Source organism: Emys orbicularis, chromosome 3 (genome assembly GCF_028017835.1).
Source record: "Emys orbicularis isolate rEmyOrb1 chromosome 3, rEmyOrb1.hap1, whole genome shotgun sequence".
Classification (NCBI taxonomy): Eukaryota; Metazoa; Chordata; order Testudines; family Emydidae; genus Emys; species Emys orbicularis.
Window position 1 is genome coordinate 144,239,194 of NC_088685.1, and position 13,331 is coordinate 144,252,524.

Consider the following 13,331-nt stretch of genomic DNA (forward strand, 5'->3'; position numbering starts at 1 on the left):
TCAGACGTATAAAAAGATGCTAGAGCAAAGGAAGCACAGCACAGAGTATGGGAGGGATTCAATACAGATAGGAAGTGTTGGATTCTGATAATTCCACACTCGCTCATGGGAGTGTTCAGTAATATAAAAACAGAATATCTGGCATAGCTCATATCATTGGCCCATCTGGTCGATTATCCTGTCTCTTCCGTCAGTGGCTGCTTCCTGATTGCGCCAAGGAAGGTGAAAATTAAAGCATAAACTGTGCGACATAGGTCCCTGGGGGAAAAGAATTACTTCCTGACTCCTATGAACAATCAGCTGACACAGTGAAGCGGGAGGTTTGATTACCCATATCGTTTCCTTAGGGTATGTCTACACTTCGAGAGTAGTTCGATTTTACTTAAATCGAATATGTGGAATCGATATTACAAAGTCGAGCGTGTGTATCCACACTAAGGACAGTAATTTGACTTTGTGAGTCCACACTAACGGGGCAAGCGTCGACATTGGAAGCGGTGCACTGTGGGCAGCTATCCCACAGTTCCCGCAGTCCCCGCTGCCATTGGAATTCTGGGTCGAGCCCCCAGTGCCTTCTGGGGGAAAAAATGTGTCGAGGGTGGTTTTGGGTAACTGTCGTGATCCAACCGTCACTCCCGCCCTCCCTCCCTGAAAGCGCCGGCGGGAAATCAGTTCGCTCACTTTTCTGGTCAGTGACAGCGCGGACGCCACAGCACTGCGAGCATGGAGCCCGCTGCGACCATCGCTGCAGTTATGGCCGTTGTCAACACCTTGCACCTTATCAGAGGCAGATGCTGAGAAATCGGGCGAGGAGGCTACGGCAGCGCGGTGAGGACCTGAAGTCTGAGAGTGGCACAGACCTGTCTCAGAGCACGGGACCCCGCACCGAGGACATCATGGTGGCAATGGGTCATGTTGATGTTGTGGAACGGCGATTCTGGGCCCGGGAAACAAGCACGGACTGGTGGGACCGCATAGTGCTGCAGGTCTGGGATGAATCACAGTGGCTGCAAAACTTTCGCATGCGGAAGGGGACTTTCCTGGAACTTTGTGAGTTGCTGTTCCCTGCCCTGAAGCGCAAGGACACCCGGATGCGAGCAGCCCTGACTGTCCAGAAGCTAGTGGCCATAGCCCTCTGGAAGCTTGCAACGCCAGACAGCTACCGGTCAGTCGCGAACCACTTTGGCGTGGGCAAATCTACCGTGGGGGTTGTTGTGATGCAAGTAGCCAACGCAATCGTTGAGCTACTGCTCTCAAAGGTAGTGACCCTGGGAAACGTGGAGGTCATCATAGATGGCTTCGCCGCGATGGGATTCCCAAACAGCGGTGGGGCTATAGATGGAACTCACATCCCTATTCTGGGACCGGACCACCAGGCCAGCCAGTACATTAACCGAAAGGGCTACTTTTCAATGGTGCTGCAAGCACTGGTGGACCATAGGGGACGTTTTACAAACATCAACGTCGGATGGCCGGGCAAGGTTCATGACGCTCGTGTTTTCAGGAACTCTGGTCTGTTTAGACGGCTGCAGGAAGGTATTTACTTCCCGGACCACAAAATAACTCTTGGGGATGTGGAGATGCCTATAGTCATCCTCGGGGACTCAACCTACCCGCTAATGCCCTGGCTCATGAAGCCCTATACAGGCACCCTGGACAGTGAAAAAGAACTCTTCAACTACCGGCTGAGCAAGTGTAGAATGGTGGTGGAGTGTGCTTTTGGACGTCTCAAGGGGAGATGGAGAAGCTTACTGACTCGCTCTGATCTCAGCGAAACCAATATCCCCATAGTTATTGCAGCTTGCTGTGTGCTCCACAATCTGTGTGAGAGCAAGGGGGAGACCTTTATGGCGGGGTGGGAGGTTGAGGCAAATAGCCTGGCTGCTGATTACGCCCAGCCAGACAGCCGGGCGATTAGAAGAGCCCAGCGGGACGCGCTGTGCATCCGGGAGGCTTTGAAAGCTAGGTTCCTGAGTGAGCAGGGTAACCTGTGACTATTAAGTTTGTTTACAGAGAAGCTGAACCTGGCCCCGTTTCTTTACCCAGTTAATGTTGACTATCCTCTCCAGTTACATACCCCGTTCACCCCGTTCCCCCCCTTCCAACACACGTTTAAAAATAAAATCACTTGAAATTTGTTAATGAACACCGTTTTCTTTATTACTGTTTTCGCGGTAAAGTGTTGAACCTGGGACGCAGACTGTGGTGGGGAGCGGGTGTAGTGTAGTGATGCAAAGGACGCTTCTAAACTCGAGGAATGACAGGCTCCACACTGGTGTTGTTTCAACGGAGCCTGTCACCCCTCCTGTTCGGGACTCTGTGTGGGGGGGCTATGTGACTTTGTGGCAGGGTGAGGATGGTTACAGATCCCCTGCTGCGTGGCTCTGTGATCCAGGATAAGGACCGCTGCATAAGATCTCTAACCGCCCTCCCCCGCCACAAAGTCACATAGCCCCCCCCCCACACACAGAACATGAAAACCACCTCCCAGACTGACCAGGGTAACTAGTGACTGCAATGTGTGTGTGCCCTGCTGCTGAACCTGCCCCCGCGTCTGTACCCTGGTAAAGGTGACTGTCCTGTCCAATTACCAACCCCCTTCCCCCCCTTCAAACAGACTTTCCTCTAAAAGAACATGATGGAAACAGTAATTAACAGAAACGTATTTTTTATTAGCAACTACACATGAAACTGGGGGATGAAACTGGGACGGGGGCTTGGGTGAGGCGGGAAGGAAAGGACTTATCAAATTTTGGGGAATGAGAGCCTTCTGGTACTTGAGCAGTCTGCAGGGGTGGAGTGAGAGTTTTCACGGACTCTGCCGCCCCTCCTTCTTGGGACTTTGGGTGAGGGGGGTATGGGACTTTGTGGCGGGGGAGGGCGGTTAGAGATAGACTGCAGCGGGGCTCTGTCCTCCTGCCTCCGGTCCTGCAGAACATCCACAAGGCGCCGGAGCGTGTCCGTTTGCTCCCTCATTAGTCCAAGCAGCGTTTGAGTCGCCTGCTGGTCTTCCTGCCGCCACCTCTCCTCCCGTTCCATGTGTGATCGGTGGATTTGGGACAAGTTCTCCCTCCACTGGGTCTGCTGGGCTGCCTGGGCTCGGGAGCAGCCCATAAGTTCCGAGAACATGTCCTCCCGTGTCCTCTTCTTCCTACGCCTAATCTGCGCTAGCCTCTGGGAGTGTGATGCCAGGGTAGGTCGGGAGACAGTCGCAGCTGTGGGATGGGAAAAAGGGAGTGAATTCCTCAGAAAGATAAATTTTTTTGTGAACAAAGAACATAGTCTTTCTCTGTGAAGAAGACCATGCACAGCACCTATCACATGCGCACTCAGGACAAGGTCGAATTTTCGGCCTTCGCATTCAGTGCCTGGGGTCTTGCAGTGCAGATCAGACAAGCGGGGCAGGACAGCAGAATTTGGGTAGCAGGCTGACATGGTAAGCCGTAGACTTGTGGCTGCTTAAAACTTTAATAATAGCACTGGCCTCCTTTCACGTTCAAAGCAATGCCAGTCCCTGCTGCCAGCAATCCGGCAAGCATGAACTCTGCCCCTGTCCCACCCCCTCGCGGCTGTCCCAGGGAAAGATCCCTGTATGCTGCTCCTCTCCCGCCTCCACCGCGTGGCTGTAAACCGCCGGTTACAGTTCTGTAAAGGAACAGGGAAGCAGTCCCAATACTAACATTCCCCTACCTAATTCAAAGCAGGTCACCATGAGCGACATCACTCTGATGAGGATTTCAGAGACCGAGAAAGAAAGGATGCTTCGGGAAAGCCTGCAAAGACCAGGGCCATATGCCGCCATGCTCTGCAAGGCAATGATCCCCGAGTACTTGCTTGTCTCCTGGCGCGGAAACGTTTCCTACCACGGAGGACCCAATAAGGCCGCTCTCCCCAGGAACCTGATGCAAAGGCTTTCCAATTACCTCCAGGAGAGCTTCGTGGAGATGTCCCAGGAGGATTTCTGCTCTATCCCCGGACATATAGACCGGATTTTACTGTAGCTGCACTGGCAGGGACTAAACAGTAGAGCACCTAGGGCAAACCAATCATGCTAAACCGGACATTGTTAGATTTTTTTTCAGTAGTTGCACTGCCAAGGACTGAAACGTTAAGCGCCTAGGGCAAACTAATCATGAAAAACCCATTGTTAATATTGTTAATATTCCTGTTCTGTTAAAAATAAATGTTTACATGTTTAAAACACTTACCGACTGATCCTTCCCCTGCTTCTGTGTCCGGGTTAACGCCTGGGGACGGTTGGTAGGGGATCTCTATAAGGGTGATGAAGAGATCTTTCAGAGGCCCTGGAGGTTTTTCGCCTTCCTCCGCAGCATAGGGCAGGGGTCGCAGGCTGGAAGATTCTGTGGTGGGTGGGTCAGCTTTTGTGGCCTGCATCATGCGGGAGGTCAGACTAGATGACCATATTGGTCCCTTCTGACCTTAAAGTCTATGAGTCTATGAGATCCTGGCTGTCGGGGAAATCAGCGTTGTAAGCGCTGTCGACTGCCTCATCCTCCTCATCTCCTTCCTCATCTTCCCCGTCCGCTAACATCTCCGAGGAACCGGCCGTCGACAATATCCCATCCTCAGAGTCCACGGTCAGTGGTGGGGTAGTGGTGGCGGCCGCACCTAGGATGGAATGCAGTGCCTCGTAGAAACGGGGTGTCTGGGGCTGGGATCCGGAGCGTCCGTTTGCCTCTTTGGTCTTCTGGTAGCCTTGTCTCAGCTCCTTGATTTTCACGCGGCACTGCGTTGCATCCCGGCTGTATTCTCTCTCTGCCATGGCTTTTGAGATCTTCTCGTAGATCTTTGCATTCCGTTTTTTCGATCGCAGCTCGGAAAGCACGGACTCATCGCCCCACACAGCGATCAGATCCAAGACTTCCCGATCAGTCCATGCTGGGGCCCTCTTTCTATTCTGAGATTGCATGGCCATCTCTGCTGGAGAGCTCTGCATCGTTGCCAGTGCTGCTGAGCTCGCCACGATGTCCAAACAGGAAATGAGATTCAAACTGCCCAGACAGGAAAAGGAATTCAAATTTTCCTGGAGCTTTTCCTGTGTGGCTGGTCAGAGCATCCGAGCTCGGACCGCTGTCCAGAGCGTCAACAGAGTGGTGCACTGTGGGATAGCTCCCGGAGCTATTACCGTCGATTTCCATCCACACCTAGCCTAATTCGACATGGCCATGTCGAATTTAGCGCTACTCCCCTCGTTGGGGAGGAGTACAGAAGTCGAATTTAAGAGACCTCTATGTCGAACTAAATAGCTTCGTTGTGTGGACGGGTGCAGAGTTAATTCGATGTAACGCTGCTAAATTCGACATAAACTCCTAGTGTAGACCAGGCCTTAGTACCATAACTACAGAATAAATGTTATTAATGGTTACACAATTGTCCAGACTGTCACATGGTAGTTGCTCCCTGTGACTAGATCAGGCCCAGCTCCCTCTGCGTCAGAAAAGGTGGGTCCAAGTGAGCCAATTAAAGGGGGATGGGATACACTTGGGGATAATAAAGCCTCAGCCCCCCTAGAGCACCCTTGGTCCGCCTCTTCCCACTCCTGCTCCAAACCCTCCCTCAAGGCCCCAACTCACCACTTACCGCTATCGGCCCTCCCCCAAGCGCCTCCCCCAGCCGCCAAACAGCTGATTGGCAGCACTTCCTAACAGCTGATTGGGGACCCTGCCTAACAGCTGTGGCTGCTGGGTGCTGAGCAGCCACTATTTTTTGTCTGTGCTTGCTTGAGTCCTGGAGCACCTAGGTGGGCACTTCGATAAGCCCTTGTTATCAGGGGAGACTGAGTTGGATCTTTGGTATCCAGCGAGGAGGGGAGGAAGAGAGGCAGGGTGCCATGGAGCGACCTTTGGCCATGAGGGGACGCTCAGGTGGCAGCCACCATATTACAGACCCTAAAAAAATCCAGCTATTGTTTTTCCTTAATAGCATCATGCAGTAGTGAGTGCCACAGGCTGACTAGAGGATTCTTGAAGAAGTGCTTCCTTTTATTGTTTCAAAATTTACTTTTCTTGCTCAAAGATTCTAAATACACTTTAATTTCAAGTGTCACAAGGTTGTAGAGATTAGCAACAGAAAACTCTTCTTAAAACACCTACTCCATTTCCCTGCCACTGCAAGACTGTTCCGGTCAGAAACTACCAAAATGAAACACTTCTAGATAAAGTACTAACGTCCTAAGTAATGGGGCTTGGGCCACTACTCTTATCAGAATTCCCCCGGCCTAATAGGACTCATTGTTTGTCTGCTATTTAGCCTATATTCTCCCCTTCGTAACTTCATCCATTGCTTTCCGTTATATCTCCTTTTTTCCAACCCAACAAAATCCTTATCTATCTTTTAAGTATCTCATTCAGAGTTGGACTGATTTGAGCTGGTTGGGATCCTAAAGCTATCCTACCCTGCCTGCTAAATAGACTTGGAGTAAAAATGGGGAATTTTGCCATTGACTTCAGAGAGTTTCACATTGTATATTTTGACCTGGTTGAGCACAGATTGAGCTTATTTGGCACAATATATATTTTGCAAAAGCAGCTTTAATATCTACCCATATTCTGCCTGAAAACAGCCCTTACACACACACACACCCCTTTAGTGCTTAATGTTTAGGAATGATTTGAACAGGGATTAGGGTCCAGGCTTCAGCCTGCGCATATGGGCATATATTTGTAACCTCCACCCACATCCCTATGGCACTTCGGTGACTTTCTGGAAGAGGCAGTATCAGGATGGCAAGTTTCTGTCATTTATTCATATGCTGCCCAGGGGTTTCCAGGCCTGTATTCATGTGAGGCATTGTCTAGAACAGGGGTCGGCAACCTGCGGAACGTGAGCTGATTTTTAGTGGCACTCTGCTGCCAGCTGGGGTCCAGGCCGCCAGCCCCACTCAGCCCGCTGCCGGCCTGGATGGACGAAACCCTGGGCCGGCGGCAGGGACCCTGGCTGGCAGGGGATGGCGGATGGAACCCCAGACCGGCAGCAGGCTGAGCGGCTCAGCCTGCTGCCGGTCTGGGGTTCCGTCTGCCACCCCCGCTGCCGGTCTGGGGTCCCGGCCGACGGCCCCGCTCAGCCCGCTGCCAGTCCGGTGTTCCGTTCGCCGGCCCCTGTAAATGTAAAATGTATTACTGGCACGCAAAACCTTAAATTACAGTAAATAAATGAAGACTTGGCACACCACTTCTCAAAGGTTGCCGACCCCTGGTCTAGAATGTGTTTTGTATTCAAATCGTTTTGTCTTGGGACATTAAGATTTTTTTATATGGGGAAATGTGTTGCTCTGAGTCAGCATTGCTAGAGAGAGCAATGGGAGTGTAGATTAGCTCTGCAAAGTACAGGTTAGACTACTTCAAAAATATAATTACATAGTTTGAACTTGGTTTTATAGATAGCAATTTGCTAAATCTTATTTTTTTCAATTTTATAATGTCCAATATGAAGGATTTTAAAATAATACTTTTCCTCACTGCAATTTTCTTAACCCCTTCAATACCTGTGAACGCTGCATACACCATACTAGTACTTCTTATGAAGCAACATCTACCAAGTCATTGCATGTCTTGGCTCTCCTTTCAAATTAGTGGCCATGCATCAAAATACATATTCCAGGATATACCTAAATGCTAAGTCCCTAAAATTTGCCAAACGTAATTATTTAAAATCTGACAAACTTCATTGAAAAAGATATTTAAAAATCATTCTGGAAGGTCCAAAAGTCTCTTATCAGCATGTAACATTTTGATTTTTTGTTTGTTTTGATATGACTTTTTTGTTTTTAAATTTACTATTTTTATATTCTTATCAATTGTATTATAATTTCTAAAAGTCTGGATCAGAAGCAAACATTTTGATTTTTTTGAAAACAGAATGTTTTAATTGACCTGATATGAATTTTTTGACAAAATAATTATTTCACTAGAAATCTTGAATTTGTTTTGTTTTCATTCCAATTTGGGACTAAAACAAATTTTGACATGTCCAAATTTCCCATGGAACCAAAATTCTGAGTTTTGACTAGTTCTAATAATTACCTTTTCAAAAATGCAGCTGTTGTTAGTTAAATGTCTCTTTTCTTTCATATTTGGAAAGGGGCTTTAACTGCATATTTTGAAGTAGGACCCAGATTTCAAATACCCTGAAATTTAGAGATGCATGGGTTCAGGTTTTTGTTCAGTCCTTTATAAAGAGAGGGGCTATTTGCAAAATTCAGTGCCAAATTTGAAAACACACAATTCAGGGATGTTCAGATTTTTTGTTTTCATTCAGGCACATCTCCTAATTGCCAGACCTAGTTCCTATTCACTTTGGAAGTGGTTAGGGCTTTATGCTGCAAAGCATTGAGCATCTCCTAGAGCTGCTCAGCAGGTCGCAGGACTGAGCCCATAGATACTACGGTGTAAAATGTGCAATAGAAAACTTAAGAGAGACAGACAGTTCTTATGAATTAACCTGATTAACAATAAGGCCAAAATCCTGCAAGAAAAACTGCCCAGGCAGACCCCTGTGCCGTACAGAGTTCCACTGAAGTCTATAGGGCTCTGCATGAGGGCAAGTGTCCACCTATGCAGAGTCACTTGTAGATTCAGGGCCTAAATATGTTCAAAGGATAGCTGGAAGAGGTGGCCCAAAACACAAGTTTGAGTTTTGCAGAGAAATCTCGTAATGAAATAGAACGATAATATAGATACCGCTCTGCAAAAGTACAGAGCACTCAAAGGAGGCTCAGAGTTGTGGCTCCAAACTCTGATATCTAAGTATCTCTAACTCTGAGGACAGGGAAATACTTATCACTTTGAGGCATTTCAGATATGTAACTGTGGGTAAATGCTGCCATTTCAACAGCTACTATCGTTCCTCTGACATAGTTGAATCTTAAAGGCAGAGCAGCTATGGTCTGCGGGCATCGTATCTATCAAGTGAATTAAAAAGAAACCTAACTCCCAGGTGAGCTAGCAGGGAGTTGTTGAGTTATTCGCAGCTGGACGTCACTATTACATAAATCTCACTTTCCTCCCTTTGGCTAAGTCCATCTGGTCACTTGCAATATTTTAACATACATTTCAGAAGAAGTTGTAGCCTGTGGATGTTCATGCTCTGAGAGGACTAGTAAATTAGCCTTACTGTGCATGTCAGTGAGCTGTACAGAAAGGATTTGAACCATATACCAGAACAGCTCTGAAGAAGTTATTACAATCTGTCAAGTCAATAATTCACATTTTAGAAAAACCCTAAGTACAAATTTACAACTTGGATTCATTTTACAACCTATCAGGCCATTAATCAGAGCTTTAAAAAGTCCCTTAATGCAGTTTTACATAATCTGTGTTCCTATGTTTTGACATGAGAGACTGTAGCCGCTCAATTAAAATAATATTAGGAGGCCTACTGAGGCTATGTCTACACTGCCTCTCAGTTCAGACTAGGTGGTTTGAATAGCAGTGAGCACCAAAGTGCTGCGCTTTACCTCCCCTATGTGGATGCTGAAGGCACAAACTAAAAGGTTCCTGGTTTGTGTTAATGTAATCCTGTTTGAAGATTAAAGGGAGGAGTTCCAGGGCAGCACTTTAGTGCGCACTGCTATTCGCAACCCTGTAGTCCAACCTGCGAGGCAGAGTACACATGCCCGGAGACCCACCCTGGCAAAGACATTCAGAGTTAGGCCTGACATTCCATTCAAAAGGTACCCTGTTGTATCTCGCTATGCCAGTGCCTGAGGTATGCACATGATGATTTTGTGTTCTGAAGTACTGGCCAGAGACCATACTCCTTGCACTATCTGGGCACACAGGAGGGAATTAATGATGGAGAGAATTCCCTTTACTTTGGGAATCTGAAGCACAACTTTAACTTTATTTCAGCTTGTTTTGATTGTTAAGAAAAGGAATATGCACACACGGGAGAAAGTGTGGTGTTCAGGATTTGACACAAATACCATGCACAGAAATAGTACAGTCACAGCGAGTGTTCCCTATGAGCTATCATTGGCCCTCACCTTATGAATAAATTGAATCAAATCCCCAGGTCCAAATATGCCAAAATTTGGAGATGCTCCGAGTCCAAGCCCAGATCTGGATCTTAATTTGGCACGTTGTAGTAAAGATCCTTTGTAAGAATTAACTGTGTCAACTTCACACAACTTTGTTGGCTGTTAAAAAAAACAAACAGTTACCCAGCCTGCCTAAGAAATGAGTGCAGCTATGATGACTTTCTTAAATGAAGTAGGGGAATAAAATGCCAGAAGTAATCTCAGGGTTAAATACCAATTATTGAACTGCAAGAAAAATCATGATGGCACCTATTAAAGCACACTAAGAGACTACGCTATTGATTTTAGCACCTTAATGTTGGTCCTGAGTCTTTGTGAGCTACATCTGTGGTTTCTTCCATCTGGACAAATCCATTATTTGTATTAAACAAATTCAGTGCCACAGATTCCAAGATCTGCTTGAAAAGATTTGACACATTAACTAAGGTGGGAAAAAACAAATTGATCCAAATTTTGGTCTGTTATATCAGTGAAAATATGGACTAGCTCTATAGCCGTCATTGGAGTTACTCCACCTCAGAGCCAACGGCCTGATTCTCTTCTCTGTTACACACAATTTACACTTATGTGTTATTCTTACACACATGAATAGCCCTTACTCAAGGGAATAGTCCCATTTGCTTCAAGATCCCATAGTGACACACGTGGTATAAACACATCATTCAGTAGACAGGCAGACTGAAGGCTAAGCCATTCCTTTGTTATAACACTGCTGTATTGTGAAAAGGTGCTTTTAAAAGGACTTACGGGACGGATTCACCAAAGGCTAAGATAGCATAACTCCAGTTATGTCAATGGAGTTGCACCCAGGGCTGGAATAAGTTATATGCACGGTAGGCCTTTGCCTAGGACCCTCAGCTCTGGAAACACTTGATTAGTTGATGTGCATGCTGACATCACAGTAACAGCAATATGCTCAAACTGGAGATCATGAGGGGCAATTTGCATGAGGCAGAGGAAGTCTGTGCTAGAGAAGGGACGAAGCACCCATGCCTTGTGACCTAAACCCATGGGAGAGGAGAATGTTACAGAACTACTGCCTGCACCCCGCTGAAGAGATCTGCTTCAGCTGTTCACAGCCACCACCTCAGATCACTGTCTTCAAGTAGGCCAAGGAAAGACTATCCCTGCAGCTTCACCCACGATGGCGAGGGACAGTAAACTGCATGATCTGCAGAGATAGCCGAGGGTATGGTTTGAGGATTCTCTATTCCTGCTGGTTTGATAGAAAGAACACATCATGGGTGTCAGAGCCCAGGCTGAGATTGCATGGTTGGGAATTTAAAGAAATATCTTGGCTTGAAAACTGAGTACAGTGGATTTGGAAATCAATGATACAAAATCTTTCTGGAACCCTACAAAGCTGTTTTTACAAAGTCTCTTTTCAGGGTAGAACCACACTTTAAGACAGCCCTGTTTGCACCATCTTATTGGTTTATATCAGTAGTGAAATTGGCCTTTCAGCCATTACAAATCATCTGTCCACTTTCCATCGGAAGGGAATTGTGGAAGAAGAGGATGCAGTTGCTATGTGCTTTTTCCATAGGACTGGTACTTGAAAAGTTTTGCATTGGACAATCAAACCTACTTAATCCTCTAAACTTGGTTCCTATATTGACAGGCAGAGGTAAAGTGGTGACCATTCACTTGGCTTGTACTGTTTGTCCAATTGACTTGTTAATCTGAGGATTTTAAAACCAAATATAAATGCATTTTACAAACTGATATAGATTAAGCAGCTCAGACTGTATAGAGTTACACAGAGGATTGTTTTAGAGTGCACCTGGAAACCAAGATAAAATAACCCTATGTAAGAAGCAGCTCGAGAACAAAGTACCATTATGACAAAGCTGTGCTCTAGTAAAGCTCTGGTAATGACCATTACCTGCATACGCAATAAGATCTTATTTTGTGTTTTGGTCATAGAAGAAAGCTAATTATGTCTGATACAAAAACAGATTTGCGGAACTCAGCAAAGTTAGGTTTTATAGACCTTGTGGACAGCAGCTGCAGGCTATCAATCTGGCTCCATGATAAATGGTTCTGACATTTTCCACAGACACAACTTGCAAAGAAGGCCTTTTATTTATTCTCAAATGTTGAATTCTGCATTATTGATCAGGTGCCATTTGTTAAAGGTTGCTACTTGCTAGAAAGAATTACACAGCCCCTGAGCTACATATAACATAATGAATTATTCCATTAAAGAATAGCTACATTAAGAGAACATTAAGGTTGCATGGTTGAGCACTCAAGTCAGAAAATGATAACTAAGGTTGAAGTCGATGGGAGTTTTGCCTGAGTAAGGATTGCAGAATACTGCCAAGCATATCTACAATGAATGCTAACAAGCAGTGTACGTTCATTCCATGGCATTTAGTTACTTACCTGTTTTTATTCACAGACACCAGCGTTATTTATTACAGTATTTTACAAGGCAACAAGCAAGTGGCTGAGATTATTAGTGTTAAGACTGACTAGGCCGATTGTTTGGCGGTTTCAAATTGCTACACTGTTTCATTTATCAGGGTTGAGGGTCAATAGTGGTGTTATGCTGTAAACTGCAGCTGAGAATACAGAGGAGGTTCACAGCTCAATGCAATGTTAGACAAGTTCAGTTTTTCAAGTTAGCAGCTCTGTTTAGTTCCCCTCTGGGCAGTCATGTTAAGTCTTCTGTCTTATCCTTTTATCTGCCTTTCTAGCCCAATATCCTCTTGCTTCTGTTAGTCACAGGGCCAAGTTGTGCCCTCAGATTCCCTACTGTATATCCAGAGTTGACAACATGAAGTTACTAAGGATTTACATCTGTGTAATTGAGAGCACAGTTCGATCCAAAATCTGTACCCCCGGAAGCAATGCTTGCTGAGCACCAGCGAGTTAGGGCCAAATCTGCCCAGACTTGTGTCCCCTGGAATTCCATTGACTTCAGTGGGGCTGCCGGGGTTGTGAGTGAGGGCAGCATTCAATCCTTAATAAGGGCTAGATTCTGGCATCTCTCTTCAGGATTTGCAGCCCCTTATGATGTGCGTGGTCCCTTTGATTTCAGAATGGCGGCAGAATCAGGTCCCCAAATACTCATCTGTTGCATATATTATGTTAGTGCTCCATAAATAAGATTTTAATAATTGATTGTTTGGATCAGAGTCTGAAGGTCAAAGCAAACAAGTAATCCTGAGCAAAATAAAACCTATTGAAGGAAAATGTCAGTTAAAAGGATTCCTCGCCTGAGAGGAAGGATAGCCTCGTGTTTATGGGACAGGTGTGGGAGACAGAG

The 13,331-nt window shown here is 46.2% G+C and overlaps 1 protein-coding gene across 1 annotated transcript in view; it reads left to right on the plus strand.

Annotated features, from left to right (window-relative positions):
• KIF26B (kinesin family member 26B) overlaps positions 1 to 13,331 on the plus strand; it is a 424,817-nt gene that overhangs the window by 302,434 nt on the left and 109,052 nt on the right. The window lies entirely within an intron of this gene.